Source organism: Myxine glutinosa, chromosome 2, assembly GCF_964187855.1.
Source record: "Myxine glutinosa chromosome 2, kmMyxGlut1.1, whole genome shotgun sequence".
NCBI classification, from domain to species: Eukaryota; Metazoa; Chordata; class Myxini; order Myxiniformes; family Myxinidae; genus Myxine; species Myxine glutinosa.
Window position 1 is genome coordinate 205,847,034 of NC_136262.1, and position 18,187 is coordinate 205,865,220.

The following is an 18,187-nucleotide window of genomic DNA, read 5'->3' on the forward strand; positions in this document are numbered from 1 at the left end:
GGGTATCTGTTAGCAGTTAAAAAGCAAACAGTGTTCAATCTGCACGATATTTACTTTGTCGCAAGCAGATGTAACAAGAACTTTAAGGTCAATTGGAAACGCGCGGCCTGCAGCCAGAGCATTTACAGATGGGATTTCTAATCTCAATGTTCTAATATAATATTGCTGATTAAATTCACAGCATGAAATGAATTGCTTTGAACAAACACTCCCCTCCATAACTGCATCGCCTTTTGAAGACATGCAATTTATCTTTTGCACAAGAGATAAATAATGATCCACTTGTAGGTAAAACACTGAAGCCCCGTGTTGCATTTATAACGAACGGCAATAAAATGCGCAAATTGAATCAACGTTATGTGGAACAATTATCATATTGCTTCATCTTCCCCCATGTTGGATTTGATGATTCATCGATTATGCAATAAGGAAACCCAGTCCGACAGGATGGGGGCAGAGGTCATGGTGTACTCACCTTTGAGCTGGCTTTGCAGGTAGGGGTTTTCATCACAAAGTGCTACGTCCCTCGGGGATGGATATCAAGCCGGAGGACATGTCTACCAGCAGGTTGGTGGTCGTTAAAGATCCTCCGGTGTCTTTTATGAAAAGTAGTCGAATGGAGTTATCTCCAGCATCTGTACTATAAGAGAGATATGTTGGTCCGTGTGTCTATGTGTGTGTCACCATTTTCTCTGAGATGGCCGATTTCCGTCAAACTTTCAGAGGTTCAACAATGAGTGTCGTGGGGTGTTTTAGGCAAAAAATGTTTGAAATTTTTCCCGAAAATAAAAATTTGAATTTTTTTTTTTTTTTCAGCGCTCAATATTGCCTAAGCCTTTTGTAGCTATGTGAAAGGTAATATTACATGATACCGACCACATTACTTAGTGGGTGCAGGGAAGTGTTTTCACCCCCACAAAAAATAGAAATAAACAAGAAAGAGCAATCGGAGATTGCAAACCATCGCCAGGATGTATTTTCAGTGGTTTTTAAGGCTTTTGTGTTGAAACAAATATGGCGGCTGAACCACGTGACCGATGGGGAAGGTTTTGACCAAAGTCTTTCACAAACAGCTGGGCAGGTCTGACACTCCACTAAGTTATTGGGGTAGGAATTTGCAATTTGTTCATGGTTCCGGTGATATATATGATCTGTCTCCCCCTCTCCCTTGATGTGTGTATATATTGTTACTGATCGCGGATTAAGATGTTATTTACCGAGCGGTGGTATTGCCGCGACCGTTACAGGATCCCTGACTCACCCGATTCACCCAGAACTTTGGCCGTATCGCACCGCAGCTGCTCAATGAGGGGAAAAGACTAAAACGACGAATGCAAAGAGGAAAACGAAGGCAAGGAAAGGTTTGGAAATACTACTAAATTTATTCCTACTATTTACATGCTCAAAGTAACCAAGGAGAAGGAAAGATAATAAAATAATATACAGAAGGATCAGAGACACAGTGCAATTATTAGCTTACCTACAGACTTAATTAAATACCCAGGGACAGAACAAACAAAACAAACTCACGTATACAAGAAGGATGGAATGGAATGAATGTTGGAAGGAGGAATGGGAAGGTTCAGCTGGGGCAGATGGTTCGGGCTTGATCCCGCACGGGACGTCGGCTGGACCTCGACGGCCACCGATGCCACCGCTATTTGGTCCCCGTGGGGTAATGGGTTGAAGCTGCCTGGTGGAGTCAACGCTGCTTGTGGAGCCAAAGCTGCTTCTCTGGCTCAGCTCAGGGCGCGTCTGCCGTCTCTGGCGCAACTGCTGGTAATGGCCCTTGGCACCTTCTCTCTCTTGGCCCTGGTGTCTCCTCACCATCGACAACTCAACGCAACCAACGCAACCACTGACCACTCGACGCCACCACTTCTCACCACCGACTTCTTACCACCGCAATCAACGCAACCACTGACCCTCCTCTGACGACCAACTCCTCTGGCAACCGACTCTCAACCAACTCAGACCAACTCACGACTCACTTCCGTGCGCGCCTTTTATAGCGCCTCCAGCGATTAAGCCGCCGGCGTTTTGGACACGCCCATCGGGGTGCTCACCTCGGCCCTGGTTGGTCGCGCGACTCTCGGGCTCCGCCCTCGATGACGACGGGTGGGTACGCCCCTCCTCCCCTCTATGACGAGGTGGAGACACGCCTTTCTTCTCCGACCCTGCCTCGTGGTCAATGGCGGTTATTGGAGGGGAGGTGATTGGGAATCGAGGGCTCAGCAATGACGAGAGGGGGATGTGAAGGAAATGGGGATTTTGGGGATGGGAATGAAAGGGATCTATTCTCTTTCACTGGTGCAATGGAGTACTTCAATTAATGGGAGACACAGCCTTACCCTAAAACACAGAATAAGAGATAACTATCAACAGGGGTATTCTATTACTTGGCTGACGTGTATGCTTGTGGACTAATTATGGGATGCCCTTTCACCTTTACACAGCTCCGGAGGTAGGGGGGCGCAGAATAAACAATAATAATAATCATACAGCACACAATCAAAAAAATACAGTCCTCATCTCCGCAACAATATATATATATATATATATATATATATATATATATATATATATATATATATATATATATATATATATATATATATATATATATATATATATATATATATATACTGTATATTGTAAATGATAGCACACTGAGCAGTAACAGAATTAAAAATTCTTTATTAATTCAACAATACAATTCACATGTGATCCCACCTGTGGCAGGTGGCCATCCCACCTACCACAAATAAGTTGTGTTCACAGCTTAGTAGATCGGGCAAAAACACACTGCAATGACCATGAACAATGCCGGATGGAAATGCTGCACTTCACTACTACGAGAAAACCACAACCAAAATGCATTTATCAAATATTGTCGCTGGAAATCCAACTACAGCAACAACCATCCAACCACACCTCCACACACGGTGGCACTTCCATACAAACAACACGCTTCCAAAACTACAAGCCGCATCCTACGTGAGTACAACATCAACAGCACCCACAAACCACAAACATCCTTACGAGCACAGCTGTCAAAGCCAAAAGACCACGTGAACAAATTTGACAGAAAGAATGTCATCGACAATATACAATGTGAAGATTGTGAAGCCAATTATGTGGGCCAAACATCCAAACGCTTAACCACAAGGGTAACTGAACACCAACGTGCTGTAAGACGACAAGACAGGCTGTCATTGGTTGCGATACACATACACACACACACCAACACACATTCTCATGGAATCAGACCACGATCCTTGGCACAGGATGTTTGAGAGTGAACCATGAGATTGTCGAGGCCTGGTACTCTGATAAAAACTCCATCAACCGACACATCGACTTACACCCCACAAACATAGCACTACGCAATCAATTACAACGTCAAAAACGGCACCGTCATTTGAATGCAGGGAAGCCCTGTGATTGGCAAGGACTTGGACCAATGCATCACGTGAACCGTCCCGAACGGAACTTAACGGTTAACACCACACTCAACGTCTCTGAGGAAGAGAACTAATTTGTTCTTGAAACGTCAGGCTATTTATAATAAAGAATTTTTTATTATTTTACTGCTCAGTGTGCTAACAGGAGAGGGAGGGGTGATGAAGCGAGTAGGCGGAGTGGAAGGGGGAGGGGAGAGGGAGGGGAAAGATATACTACATATACATATTTTGGAGGTTGGGGTAGATTGTAACAGGCCCCCTCTGTTTTGGGGGAGGGGGATGGGAAAGATATACTACATATACATATTTTGGAGGTTGGGGTAGATTGTAACAGGCCCCCTCTGTTTTGGGGGAGGGGGGGGGGGAAGGAGGAAAATTTTTCCCATGCAAAGAGTGCTTCATAACCTCAGTGTTGCACAGGTAATATAGGAAATTGTAATACCCTCTGCCACCATCACCAAGTGGCGCTACACGGTACACATTTACAAAGAAAATGTACGCCCCTCTCCTGGTCCCCCACATTTCCGAATGAGGCCGAGGCCACATAGCCTATGTTACACCCCAGACAAAGTTGTATTTGTATACCGAGTAAAGTATATACAGTCACGTGAAAAAGTAAATACACCCCATGTAAAGTTTTGACTTTTTCAACATATTTCAACATACAGATTTTTTTTGTTTGTTTTTTGTATACAACATCGAAGCTCGTGAAAGAGCTAACATTAATCACACAAAAAGTCAAACCGACACATAAAACACAAAAATAAGGGGAGTGGTAGACAAGTTGGGGAGAGAGGGGGAAGGACGGACACAAGCACAACATTTGAGAGCAGGAACATTGGGAGAAATGTGGGAGGGGGAGGGTTTGGGGGTAGGTGGGAGAGGTATAAAACACATGAACACTGCAAGGACAGAAGGAAAAGTTGGAATTTCTTCCAACTTCCAGGAAAGAAGGTTTCCTCCTTTCCTTCTTCCAGGAAAGAAGTTGGAATTTCCAAAAAAAGTGTATCTGGGGTGAATTAGCGGGGGTAGAAAAGATCAAGGTTTTGGATGGGGAAAGATAAGAGATGGTGGTGAACAGCTGTTTTAAAGACCTGGAGGGAGAAGTGGGATTGAAGGGAGTGGGGGCGTTTGTTCCAGAGGCGGGAGAAAAGGGGAATGAAAGAGTGAAAGGGGAAAGAGGAGCCTAGATTTTGGCAGTTTAACCATAAGAGGGTTGCAGGCAGATCTTGTGCGACCTGAAGGAATATTGGGGGGACAGAGCACAGAGAGAGAGCTGGGGGAGCAAGGCCGGAGAGGAGTCGGTGGAGGACAGAAAGACCACCAACCTGCCTGCGGTGAATGAGTGAAAGGCCCTCGGAGTTAGCTTCATCACAGGAGATTCCAATGATTCTGAAAGCTTTGGTTTCAACAGCGTGAAGCCGAGCTAGGTGTGAAATCTTCATTTCAACAATATTGATAGATAAAGGTGATATAATATAACAAATATCATGAAACATTTACATTTTGTAGTCCATTGTATAATTTAAATAAACATAAATGCAAATTTCGCATGTGGAAAAAGTAAGTACACCCCCACATTTATCACTACTTCAAATACCTAAAATTAGAATCAGGTGCACCAGCTCAGGTGGAAATGATTAGAACATCGTTAGAGAGGATCTTGGAGGAACCTGTCTTATTTAAACCTCAGACATTTAGTTTGGTTTGCTCTTTGTTGTTGAAGTGTGCGGCGTCACCATGCCTAGATCAAAAGAGCTCTCTGGCACCTTCATAAAGAAGGTTATAGATGCCTACGAGTCTGGGAAGGGATTTAAAAAGATCTCCAAACAATTTGAAATCAATCATTCAACTGTCTGGAAGATCAGACAAGTGGAGAAGATTCCAAACAACTGCCAACTTGTTCAGGCCAGGCCGCCCCAGCAAATTCAGCCGGAGAGCAGACCGCAAGATGCTGAAAGAAGTCTCTAAGAACCCCAGAATGTCATCAAGGGACCTACAGGTAGCTCTTGCCATTGTTGATGTCAAAGTGCACGAGTCTACCATTAGAATGAGGCTGCACAAATTTGATCTGCATGGGAGGTGTGCCAGGAGGAAACCTTTGCTGTCCAGAAAGAACATCAGGGCAAGACTAAAGTTTGCCAATGAACACCCAGGCAAAGACCAGCACTTCTGGAACAATGTGTTCTGGACAGACGAGTCAAAGGTAGAGCTATTTGGCCACTGTACCAGAAGACATGTTTGGCGAAAACCAAAGACAGCATTTGACCACAAGCACCTGATACCAACTGTAAAGCATGGTGGTGGAAATATTATGGTTTGGGGCAGCTTTGCTGCATCAGGGCCTGGGCAGCTCACCATCATATAATCCACTATGAATTCTTCATTGTACCAGAGGGTGCTTGAGGATAATGTGAGGCCATCTGTCGGAGAGTTGAAACTCAACCGAAGGTGGACCTTGCAACATGACAATGACCCTAAACATACCAGTAAATCCACCAAGGAATGGCTGAAAAGAAAGAAATAGAGGGTTCTGGAATGGCCAAGTCAAAGCCCAGATCTAAATCCCATCGAGATGTTGTGGGGGGATTTGAAACGAGCTGTGCATGCAAGAATCCCCTCAAACATCGCACAGCTGAAAGAATTCTGTATGGAGTGGGCAAACATTTCTCCTAGTCGATGTCAGAGACTGGTTGACAGTTATAAGAAATGCCTCCTTCAGGTTGTTTCTGCCAAAGGGGGCAATACCACCTATTGGAGCCAAGGGTGTACTTACTTTTTCCACATGCGAAATTTGCATTTATGTTTATTTAAATTATACAATGGACTACAAAATGTAAATGTTTCTTGATATTTGTTATATTATATCACCTTTATCTCTCAATATTGTTGAAATGAAGATCAAATAGCTGTATGTTGAAAAAGTCAAAACTTTACATGGGGTGTACTTACTTTTTCATGTGACTGTAAGTGTTTATAGCTGGAGTACCCGGCGTTGCTCAAGCGAAAAAGAAACATTAACATATTTGAAATTAGGGCAAATATAATGGCAAAACAATTACATCCAAATCAAAATTCATCACAAATGTCAAATCATCATTTTACCTTTTCGTTGAATGGCGACAGACCAACGGCTCTCTTATATAGCAGATCTATGATATATGAGAGATGTTGGTCTATGTGTCTGTGTCGCCATTTTTCTCAGAGATGGCTGAATGGATCTTCGTCAAACTTTCAGAGGTTCATCAGTGAGTGCCTGGAAGTGTTTTAGGCATAAAAAAGGTATTAAAAAAAAAATTCGTTTTTTGGGATTTCACTTGATATCGCTCGATAGTGCCTAAATCGCTCGATAGTGCCTAAATCGCTCGATAGTGCCTAAATCGCTCGATAGTGCCTAAATCGCTCGATAGTGCCTAAATCGCTCGATAGTGCCTAAGCCTTTTTTAATTAATGACAGTTATATACAAGTACACATTCGCAAAAATAAATACAAAACAATCACTGGACATTTGAACACAAATAAATCAAACAATTCCGGAAGTGTACAAAGTTGGTAGTACGGCGTCTTCTTCTTCCAGAACGGCATCACACTTAACTCAGAAACGTGATGAACGCCACATTCACCAACATATATTCAACGAAAAGGTGATGAATGTGTGTGTGTGTGTGTGTGTGTTCCTCCACTTCCCCTCTCCTCCCCATTCTCCCACCCCCTACCCCCCCAAACCTCCCCGCTCCCCCATCCGGCAACGCCGGGTACTTCTGCAAGTTATATATACTAGGGCATGCCCGTACTATATATATATCTAAAATTATATCCCCCCCCTCTATTTACATGAAATGGTTTGGTCCAAAGCGAACGGCTTGCGAGTACGGTGACAATCCCCCCCCCCTCTATTTACATGAAATGGTTTGGTCCAAAGCGAACGGCTTGCGAGTACGGTGACAATCCCCCCCCCTCTATTTACATGAAATGGTTTGGTCCAAAGCGAACGGCTTGCGAGTACGGTGACAATCCCCCCCCCTCTATTTACATGAAATGGTTTGGTCCAAAGCGAACGGCTTGCGGAGTTTGGTAAAGAAATCGCCATAGCTCGGTAACTACTTGTCCGATTAATATGAAACCTTGAAAAGGCACATCCTCAGGTCCCCAGCAATATACCTGGCAAGTTTAAAGTATATCGGACCCGTGGTTGTCGAGAAACAGCGGTCACAGACAAACATACAAACATACAAACATACAAACATACAAACATACACACAGAGATTACTGGAATTATAGATAGATATACATATATATTAGCAAAAGTACCCGGCATTGCCGGGTAACAATGAGTCACTTCCTGACGGCAATATGTACGCAATCTGGGTCCATCATTTCGGGGGAATTTATAAAATAGATCGCAGGTACAGTGGACACTGATGCTGTGGAATGACACCCTATCCCGTGGAAGTTACACTCACAAACTGCTCACGAAGTCCCAGGCTATGCTTCCGCAATTTAATAAACCATTCGTGTAAGACAATGACATTCTTTTGCTCCTTCAGCTGACAGTTTCGTTCAGTTTCATTAACACACACACACACACACACACACACACACACACACACACACACACACACACACACACACACACACACACACACACACAGTAACATACGCACACACAGTAACATACGCACACACACACACACAGTAACACACACACACACACACACACACACACACACACACAGCAACACACACACACAGTAACACACACACACACATAGTAACACACACACAGTAACCCACACAGTAACCCACACACACACACACACACACACACACACACACACACACACACACACACACACACACACAGCAACACACACACACAGTAACACACACACACACATAGTAACACACACACACAGTAACCCACACAGTAACCCACACAGTAACACACACACACACACACACACACACATAGTAACACACATACAGTAACACACACACACACCCACACCACATACAGCAACACAAACACACACACAGTAACATACACACACACATAGTAACACACACACAAACATAGTAGCAGTGTTTGAAGCACTACCGATGGAAAGTCACTTCTGCCTTTGTCACGATTTATGCACCCATTGGCAGCACACGACGGCAATTTGCCTTATACTTATAGTACAGTAACACATATACACACATAGTAACACACACACACACACACACACACACACACACACACACACACACACACACACACACACATAGCAACACACACACATAGCAACACACACACACACACACACAGTAACACACACACACACACACAGTAACATACACACACACAGTAACATACACACACACAGTAACATACACACACGCACACACACACACACACACACACACACACACACACACACAGAGTAACACACACACACACACACACACAGTAACACACACACACACACACACACACAGTAACACATGCACAAACACAGTAACACACACACACACACAGTAACACACTAACACACACACACACACACACACACACACCGGCACCGATCTCGTATAGCGAGATGTGTTTTACCTGACAAAGTTAAAATAAAAAATACAAAATCTTAACCGAACCACGTAGGTAACCATCACAAGTCCATTTCGGCGACCGACACAGTTTACGGGATCGTTTTCTCACACCCAACACTCTATAAATATATATATATAAATACACACTACATGACCAAAAGTATGTGGACCCCCCTGTCTAATTAGTGGATTAGGCTATTTCAGCCACACCTATTGCTGACAAGTATATATAATCAAGCACACAGCCATGCAATCTCCATAGACATACATTGGCAGTAGAATGGGCCGAACTGAAGAGCTCAGTGACTTTCAACGTGGCACCGTCATTGGATGCCACCTTTCCAACAAGTCAGTTTGTCAAATTTCTGCCCTGCTAGAGCTACCAAAGTCAACTGTAAGTGCTGTTATTGTGAAATGGAAACGTCTTGGAGGAACAACAGCTCAGCTGCGAAGTGGTAGGCCACACAAGTTCACAGAACGGGACTGCTGAGTGTTGAAGCACATAGCGCATAAAAATCGTCTGTCCTCGGTTGCAACACTCACTACCGAGTTCCAAACTGCCTCTGGAAGTAACGTCAGCACAACAACTGTTCGTCAGGAGCGTCATGAAATGGGCTTCCATGGCCAAGCAGCCGAACACAAGTCGAAGTTCACCATGAGCAATGCCAAGCATTGGCTGGAGTGGTGTAAAGCTCGCCGCCATTGGACTTTGGAGCAGTGGAAACGCGTTCTCTGGAGTGATGAATCACGCTTCACCATCTCGCAGTCCGACAGAATAATCTGGGTTTGGGGGATGCCAGGCGAACGCTACCTGCCCGAATGCATAGTGCCAACTGCAAAGTTTGGTGGAGGAGGAATAATGGTCTGAGGTTGTTTTTCGTGGTTTTGGCTAGGCCCTTTTGGTCTAGTGAAGGTAAATCTTAACGCTATAGCATACAATGACATTCTAGATGATTGTGTGCTTCCAACTTTGTGGCAAGATTTTGGGGAAGGACCTTTCCTGTTTCAGCAGGACAACGCCCCCATGCACAAAGCGAGGTCCATACAGAAATGGTTTGTCGAGATCGATGTGGAAAAACTTGACTGGCCTGCACAAAGCCCTGACCTCAACCCCATTGAACACCTTTGGGATGAATTGGAACACCGACTGCGTGCCAGGACTAATCGCCCAACATCAGTGCCCGATCTCACATCAGTGCCCGACCTCACTAATGCTCTTGTGGCTGAAAGGAAGCAAATCCCCGCAGCAATGTTTCAACATATAGTGGAAAGCCTTCTCAGAAGAGTGGAGGTTGTTATAGCAGCAAAGGGGGGGACCAACTCCATATCAATGCCAATGATTTTGGAACGAGATGTGTGATGTTCGGGTGTCCACATACTTTTGGTTATGTAGTTTATATATATACCACCGTATATCTATCACTGGCACAGATCTCATATAGTGAGATGCATTTTACCTGACAAAGTTAAATAAATAAAAACTAACACCAGAACGAGAATCCCAGACACGCTTAAATAAATGCATATATACACTTAGTTATAAAATTGCAAGATATGGTAAATGTTGTCAGATTTCATTCCAGATTTGGACATTATTTAGTCGACAGCATCCATTCCTCATCTCCGAATCCAGATTTTGATGATATGCTTCAATTGTGTAATGATAATATCATCGATCGTGTTTCCAATGATCGACACATGAAAGCCCGCTTGGAGTTTGCAAAAAAGCACTTAACGGACTCTCAGACTGTGAGAAACAAGATTCTGTGGGCTTTTATGTGTCTTTCACTGAGGAGAGGCTTCCGTCTGGCCACTCTGCCATAAAGCCCAGATCGGTGGAGTGTTGCAGTGATGGTTGTCCTTCTGGAAGTTTGTCCCATCTCCACACAGGATCCCTGGAGCTCATCCAGAGTGACCATCGGGTTATTGGTCACCTCTATTACCAAGGCCCTTCTCCCCAGATTGCTCAGTTTGGCCGGGGGGCCAGCTCTAGGAAGAGTCCTGGTTGTTCCAAACTTCTTTCATTTAAGAATTATGGAGGCCACTGTGCTCTTGGGAACCTTCAATGCAGCAGAAATGTTTTGGTAGGCTTCCCCAGATCTGTGCCTCGACACAATCCTGTCTCTGAGTTTTACAGGCAGTTCCTTCGACCTCATGGCTTGGTTTTTGATCTGATATGCATTGTCAGCTGTGAGACCTTATATAGACAGGTGTGTGCCTTTCCAAATCATGTCCAATCAATTGAATTTACCACAGGTGGACTCCCATCAAGGTGAAGAAACATCGCAAAGATGATCAAGAGAAATGGGCGGCACCTCAGCTAAATTTCAAGTGTCTTAGCAAAGGGTCTGAATACTTATGTAAATGTGATATTGTAGCACGCGGTGCTACGCGCGCGACTTGCTACCAAGGAGGAAGCGGACAACGCGGTAAGTTTATAGTTCTTTATTCCAAAGAGGTCACTGTAGCACTGGCGCGCTCCGGGCTGCGCGCTCGGTGTATATCCTGAGGCCACGCCTACCCCTCGGGCGTGGCCGCCGCCCACTTGGTGCGCGGAATGATGTCACCACGCCAGTGGGCTTTCGTGTACGCCACACGCGCCCCCCCAGAATTCCCGCGCACCTGGAGGGCCAGTTTGCGGGGCAAACGGATGACCCGGCTGAAGCGCCCTCTGGCGACCGGCGGCGTCCGGGGTGCAGGGATGCCAGGTGGGATGCCCCCGGCTGTACCCGGGATGGGTGCCGGACCGAGGGGCGGCGTGCCTGCGGTGCTGGGCGGTGCCGGGGGTCCGTCTGCAGGGGGGCGGCCTCGACGCGGGGGCCGAGCCACCGGCGGTGGGTGGTCCACGTCGAGGTGGGCCGCCTTGAGGCGGTCTATGGAGACCCGGTCAGGAGTGCCGCCGATGTCCAGGGTGAAATGTTTCACCCCGGTCTCCAGCACGCGGAAAGGCCCGTCATACGGGGGCCGCAGTGATGTCCGGTGGGCGTCGCGCTGGACGAAGACGTACTCCGCGGTGCGAAGCTCCGGGGCGACATGTGTAGGAGGGTGCCCGTGGTGCGCCGTCGGCACCGGGGCGAACCTCCGGGCGGTCTCCTGCAGCGCAGAATGCTCCTGCGCCGCGGACCAAGGTACCGTGGGGTCGGGGAGGAACTCGCCCGGCACCCGCAGCAGTTGTCCAAAGACCAACTCCGCCGCGGATGCACGCAGGTCCTCCTTGGGCACCATCCGGAAGCCCAGCAGGACCCAGGGGAGCCTGTCGACCCAGCCGCCGTCGCGGAGGGTGGCCCGGAGCGCGGCCTTCAACGAGCGGTGGAATCGCTCGCACAGGCCGTTGGCCTGGGGGTGGTAGGCCGTGGTTCGGTGCAGCTGGACCCCAAGCCCCCGCGCGACCGCGGCCCAGAACTCCGAGGTGAACTGGGGGCCGTGGTCGGACGAGATGTCCAAGGGGGCGCTGAACCGGGCGACCCAGGTGGCGATGAACGCCTGCGCGACATCTGCCGCCGTCGTCGCCGCCAAAGGCACGGCCTCCGGCCACCGGGTGGTGCGGTCCACCATGGTAAGGACATGGGTGAAACCCCGCGAGGGGGGCAGAGGTCCCACTAGGTCCACGTGCACATGGTCGAACCGACGTTCCGGCACCGTAAACGGGGCCAAGGGGGCCTGGGTGTGCCGGTGCACCTTCGCGCGGTGGCACGCGAGGCACGTCCTGGTCCAGCCGCGGACGGCCTTCCGGAGGCCATGCCAGACAAACTTGTCGGCGACCAACCTCTGGGAGGCCTTCGTGCCCGGGTGGGACAGGCCGTGGATGGCGTCAAAAACCTGGCGCTGCCAGCCTGCGGGCACGATGGGGTGAGGCCGCCCGAGGGAGACGTCGCAAACGAGGGCCGTGCCCTCGCCGTCGAAGGGCACATCGGTGACGCGGAGGCCCGTGATGGTGGTCCGCAGGGCTTGGACCCCAGGGTCGGCGGCCTGGTCCGCCGCCATCCGGGCATAGTCGATGCCAAGGTGGACTGCGTGGGCGACGGCCCGGGAAAGGCAGTCGGCCACCGGGTTGTCCTTTCCCGCGACATGTCGGATGTCCGTCGTGTACTCGGACACGGCCGCGAGGTGACGCTGTTGCCGGGCCGACCACGGCTTGGCGACCTTGCCCATCGCGAAAACCAGCGGCTTGTGGTCGACGAAGGCCGTGAACGCACGGCCCTCGAGCAGATGGCGGAAGTGCCTGACCGCCAGGTGAAGCCCAAGCAACTCGCGGTCGAAGGTACTGTAACGGCGTTCGGGCGGGCGAAGCTGCCGGCTGAAGAACGCCAGCGGTTGCCAAGCACCACGCACCCATTGCTCGTGCACCGCACCCACCGCGTAGTCCGAGGCGTCGGTGGTGAGGGCGATCGGTGCATCGGGCGCCGGGTGCGCGAGCATGGTGGCATTGGCCAAGGTGAGCTTCGCGCCCGAGAACGCCGTGTCCATCTGCTCGGTCCAGGTAACGTCACCTTTGCCCGGCTTCCCTCGAAGGGCCTCGTGTAAGGGCCGCAGGAGCTGGGCGATGCGGAGCAGGAACCGATGGTAAAAGTTTACCATGCCCAGGAACTCCTGGAGCCCCTTGATCGTGCGGGGGCGCGGAAACCCCTTCACCGCCCCCCACCTTGGCCGGTAGGGGGACGGCCTCGTGCCTGGTGATGCGGTGCCCCAAAAAGTCGATTTCAGCGACACCGAACCAGCACTTGGCGGGGTTCACGATCAGGCCGTGCTGGCCCAGACGTTCGAAGAGCTTGCGGAGGTGACGAAGGTGCTCTTCGCGGGACGCGCTGGTGACGAGGATGTCGTCCAGGTAGACATACAAAAAATCCAAGCCGCGCAAGACGCTGTCCATGAGGCGCTGGAACGCCTGAGCCGCATTTTTCAAACCGAAGGTCATCCGAAGAAATTCGAAAAGCCCGAACGGCGTGATGACAGCCGTCTTCGGGATGTCCTCCGGCCTGGCAGGGACCTGATGGTAGCCGCGTACGAGTTCCACCTTTGAAAAGAAGGACATCCCCGCCAACCGGGCGGAGAAGTCCCGGATGTGGGGGACGGGGTAGCGGTCGGGGGTGGTGGCGTCGTTGAGGCGCCAGTAGTCCCCGCACGGTCGCCATCCCCCGCCGGGCTTGGGCACGATGTGGAGCAGGGACGCCCACGCACTCTCGGAGCGCCGCACGATGCCGAGCCGCTCCAGCGTAGCGAACTCCGCTTTAGCTACGGCGAGCTTCTTCGGCTCGAGGCGGCGTGCCCGGGCGTAGACCGGTGGCCCGGCGGTGGGGATGTGGTGTTCCACCCCGTGTTTGACGGCCCCCGCCGAGAAAGTGGGCCGCGTGAGGGCCGGGAAACCCGTGAGGAGGCGGGCGAATTCGTCCGCTGCCGGAAGCGTACAGATGAACCTGGCCGGAACGGAACCGCTCAGCAAGCCGCTCGGTGAGCCGCTCTGTGAGCTGCTCAACGAGGCGGGCCCCGCACACGCGAGCGAGCTGAACGTCTCAGCCTGGACAAGCCTTCTGCGCTTTACATCGACCAGTAATCCATTAGCACATAAGAAGTCCGCGCCGAGCAGTGCCATGGGCACGTCGGCCGTAACGAACGACCAACGGAAAACCTGACCTCCGAACCGCAGGGAGAGACAGCGTTTTCCGTACGTGCGTATAGACGTACCATTGGCCGCAAGCAGTGCGGGACCTCGGCCCGCGGTGTCCTTGTCGGACGTACCGGCAGGAACTACACTCACCTGCGCTCCCGTATCGCACAGGTAACGGTGCCCGGACAAGGTGTCCGTTATGTACAAAAGGCTGTTTGAATTGCCGACGCTCACCGTTGCCACCGAGCGCCGGCTCGCCCGTTTCCCGACCTGCCGAATGAGCACGGCGGGCGACACTGCTGAGCCTCGTGGCCGAACTTGGCGTGGAAGAAACACCAGGCGGGTAGCTGCGGCGTCAGAGGCCGCGGTTTTCTTCGTGGCGGCGGTGGTGGTGGTGGGCGGGGCGTGACGGCGGACACGAGGTGCGGTGCATCGGGGAAAGCCTCGGGAGCAGCAACCGCGCCAAGACTCGCCTGCGCGTCCAAAGCCGCGTAGTGTTTGTCGGCCTCAGCAGCGAGCCCACGGGGTTCCATTAACGCGGAACCAGCCAAAGCGAGGCGGACTCGTGCTGGCAGCTGGCGTCGAAACAACGCCCGGAATAGAGCGTTCGGGGTTTCGTCGCCCATGAGCGCCAGCATATGGTCCATACGGACCGACGGTCGCGTGTCCCCGATCTCGGGGAGGTCCAAGAGGCGATCGGCCCATGCGTCCACCGTAAGGCCGAACGTGGCGAGGAGGAGACGCTTGACCGCCTCGTACTTGCCGTCGGCAGGTGGATCCCTTAGGACCGATACGACGCGGGTGGCCGTGCCGTGCCCGAGGGCGGCGACCACGTGGCAGTACATGGTCTCGTCCACCGTGATGCCTCGAAGTCGGAACTGGGCTTCCGCCTGCAGGAACCAAACTTCGGCTTGTGACTCCCAGAATTCGGGGAGCTTGATGGAGACCGCGTTGGTAGCCATTGTTGCGGCGGTTTCGGGTAGTCAGCGACGGCTGACTCGAATGTCGGAGGTCACCAATGTAGCATGCAGTGCTCCGTGCGCGACTTGCTACCAAGGAGGAAGTGGACAACGCGGTAAGTTTATAGTTCTTTATTCCAAAGAGGTCACTGTAGCACTGGCGCGCTCCAGGCTGCGTGCCCGGTGTATATCCTGAGGCCACGCCTACCCCTCTGGCGTGGCCGCCGCCCACTTGGTGCGCGGAATGATGTCACCACGCCAGTGGGCTTTCGTGTACGCCACAATATTTCAGTTTTTTATTTTTAATAAATTTGCAAAACTTTCTAAAATCCTGTTTTCTCTTTGTCATTATTGGGTATTGAGTGTAGATTGATGAGGGAAAAAATGAATATAAACGATTTCAGCATCAGGCTACAACATAACAAAATGTGAAAAAAGTGAAGGGGTCTGAATACTTCTGAATGCACTGTATAGTATGTATTGTACATTTATCATTTATCAGTACATTTATACATTACATTTTAAATACATGATATAGTACATTTACATTTATATACATTATATAGTACATTTTATAGACATTATATAGTTATATCGTAGTATTTTATATGCATTATATAGTACATTGAATTTACATTATATAGTACATTTATCAGTATGTATTGTTACGGCCTGGAGTTCGGGTCTACTACGAGGGGGTTAGCCTCTGTCCGAACTTACCGAACCTGCGGCTGCCACACAAGAATAACTTCGGACTTCAGCAGATTGCGAACCAGCAACTAGGAACGCCAATTGGACCGTCGTGCGATACCTGTACCACGTGACTTTTCAATCGGGGAACGTACCTTCCCTCCAGCGGTACACCACTTTAGACGGCCGAGGGAAACAGTTGGTAACCGCCAGAGTAATGCTTATTTTGTGATGGCCGATCTTTAATCTGTGTGCGAGCAATGGCAGATCAATGGAGGAAAAGACATTCACAGACAGAAAGAAAAGGAAACGTTTAACGATTTGATTTATTTACAAATATTTACAATGAAACTATTCAATTGGAAAGAAAAAGGGACAAGAAGCAGAAACTTAGCTTATTCTACGCCTTATTATGATTACAACAAATAAACACTACATGGGCCCAGCACTCATTCAAAGGGGAGGGGGAGGGAAAAATGAACGTTGCAAACCTGCTAGCACAAAGACCACGATGTTCCAGATGCCTCTCCTCATGACGACCTTGGCCCTAGTGTCGCCACCGAGCAGCACAAGCAGGTAATGGTGAGCCCAGCATGAACACAAGCAAGTAAAGGTGATTCCCAAAAAGAACACCCCCCAACCGTGGCGTTGCCGCATTTTCCAGGCCTGGTCCCTTGAGTTGAGGCTTTGTTGTCTCCTCTTAGCGGTCGTTTGTGATCCATTTACTTTCGTTCTCTCACTGTTTTTTCCAGTCTTTCTTTTCACCCCATACTTCCTTGAACATCTTACCCTTTGTTTAAAATCGTAATTCCCAAAAAAATAAAATAATAATAATAATATTTTTTCCCCTTCCTAGTTCGTTTTCGTTCGTTCTTCGACCACGTGTTTCACCCCAACCGTTTTTTTCCCTCTCCTTCCTTCATAACTCAATCCTCTCCAGCCAAAAGATACCTTTCCAATTCTATTTTTCACCATACTCCTTCAACTTTATCCTTCCTCTGATCCACTTTCACCTAACCTTCAAAAAAACATTAATGAAGATTTCATAAGTAGGCCTCTCCTCCCATACTAACACATTTGTTGATACACCTCCCTGTTCCTTCGTTCTCTGCTCTCCTGGCTGTCAATATCCTATTCTTCTGTTCCTGCTTTAAACCTGTGCTGGAATAATAAATCTCCCTTAGAAACACTTCATGTCCTCATTTAGGGAATTTCCCCAGATAGCTTTCACGGTTTCGTTTAAAAATGTTTAAACTTTCCCCTGAAGTGTTGTATTCTGTTGTATGTTATAACACACTTTTCTTCTTCTTCTTTAAAATGTTGCCTTCGATTTGCTCACCAAATCTCTTAATTTAAAAAAAAATTCAATCTGTTGCAGTTCTTCCTTCCTACATTCCCTAAACTCACCTGCATTCCATTCCACCCCTCCTCCAACGTTTTCAAACAGACTCGAAAATCACAAGTAACTCATTTTGCAATAAATGTTTGTTTTCCAAAAATCGTCCAACACTTTCTAAAATCCAAACTCACCCCTCCCCTCCTAAACTCCCCCCTCCCCTCCTAAACTCGCCCTCGCCCCTACCTTCCTAAACTTCCCCCTCACCCGTCCCCTCCTAAATTCCCCCCTCCCCTTCAAAACTTTTTTCTCCAATTCTCCGCTCTCACCCCTCCTCAAAGCGTCCTCCCCGTTTGCTCACCCTTCCAACTCTCACCTCCACCTCCTCCAACCTTCTTCCGCACTCTGTCCCCCATAAAACAACACATCACTGTGCCTCACCCAATCAACATCAAACCTTTTGTCCCCCTCATCCTTCCCTTTCTCCTCGATCTTCTGAAATCTCTGACACACTATAAACAGCTCTCCCTACCTCCTCCTCCTCTT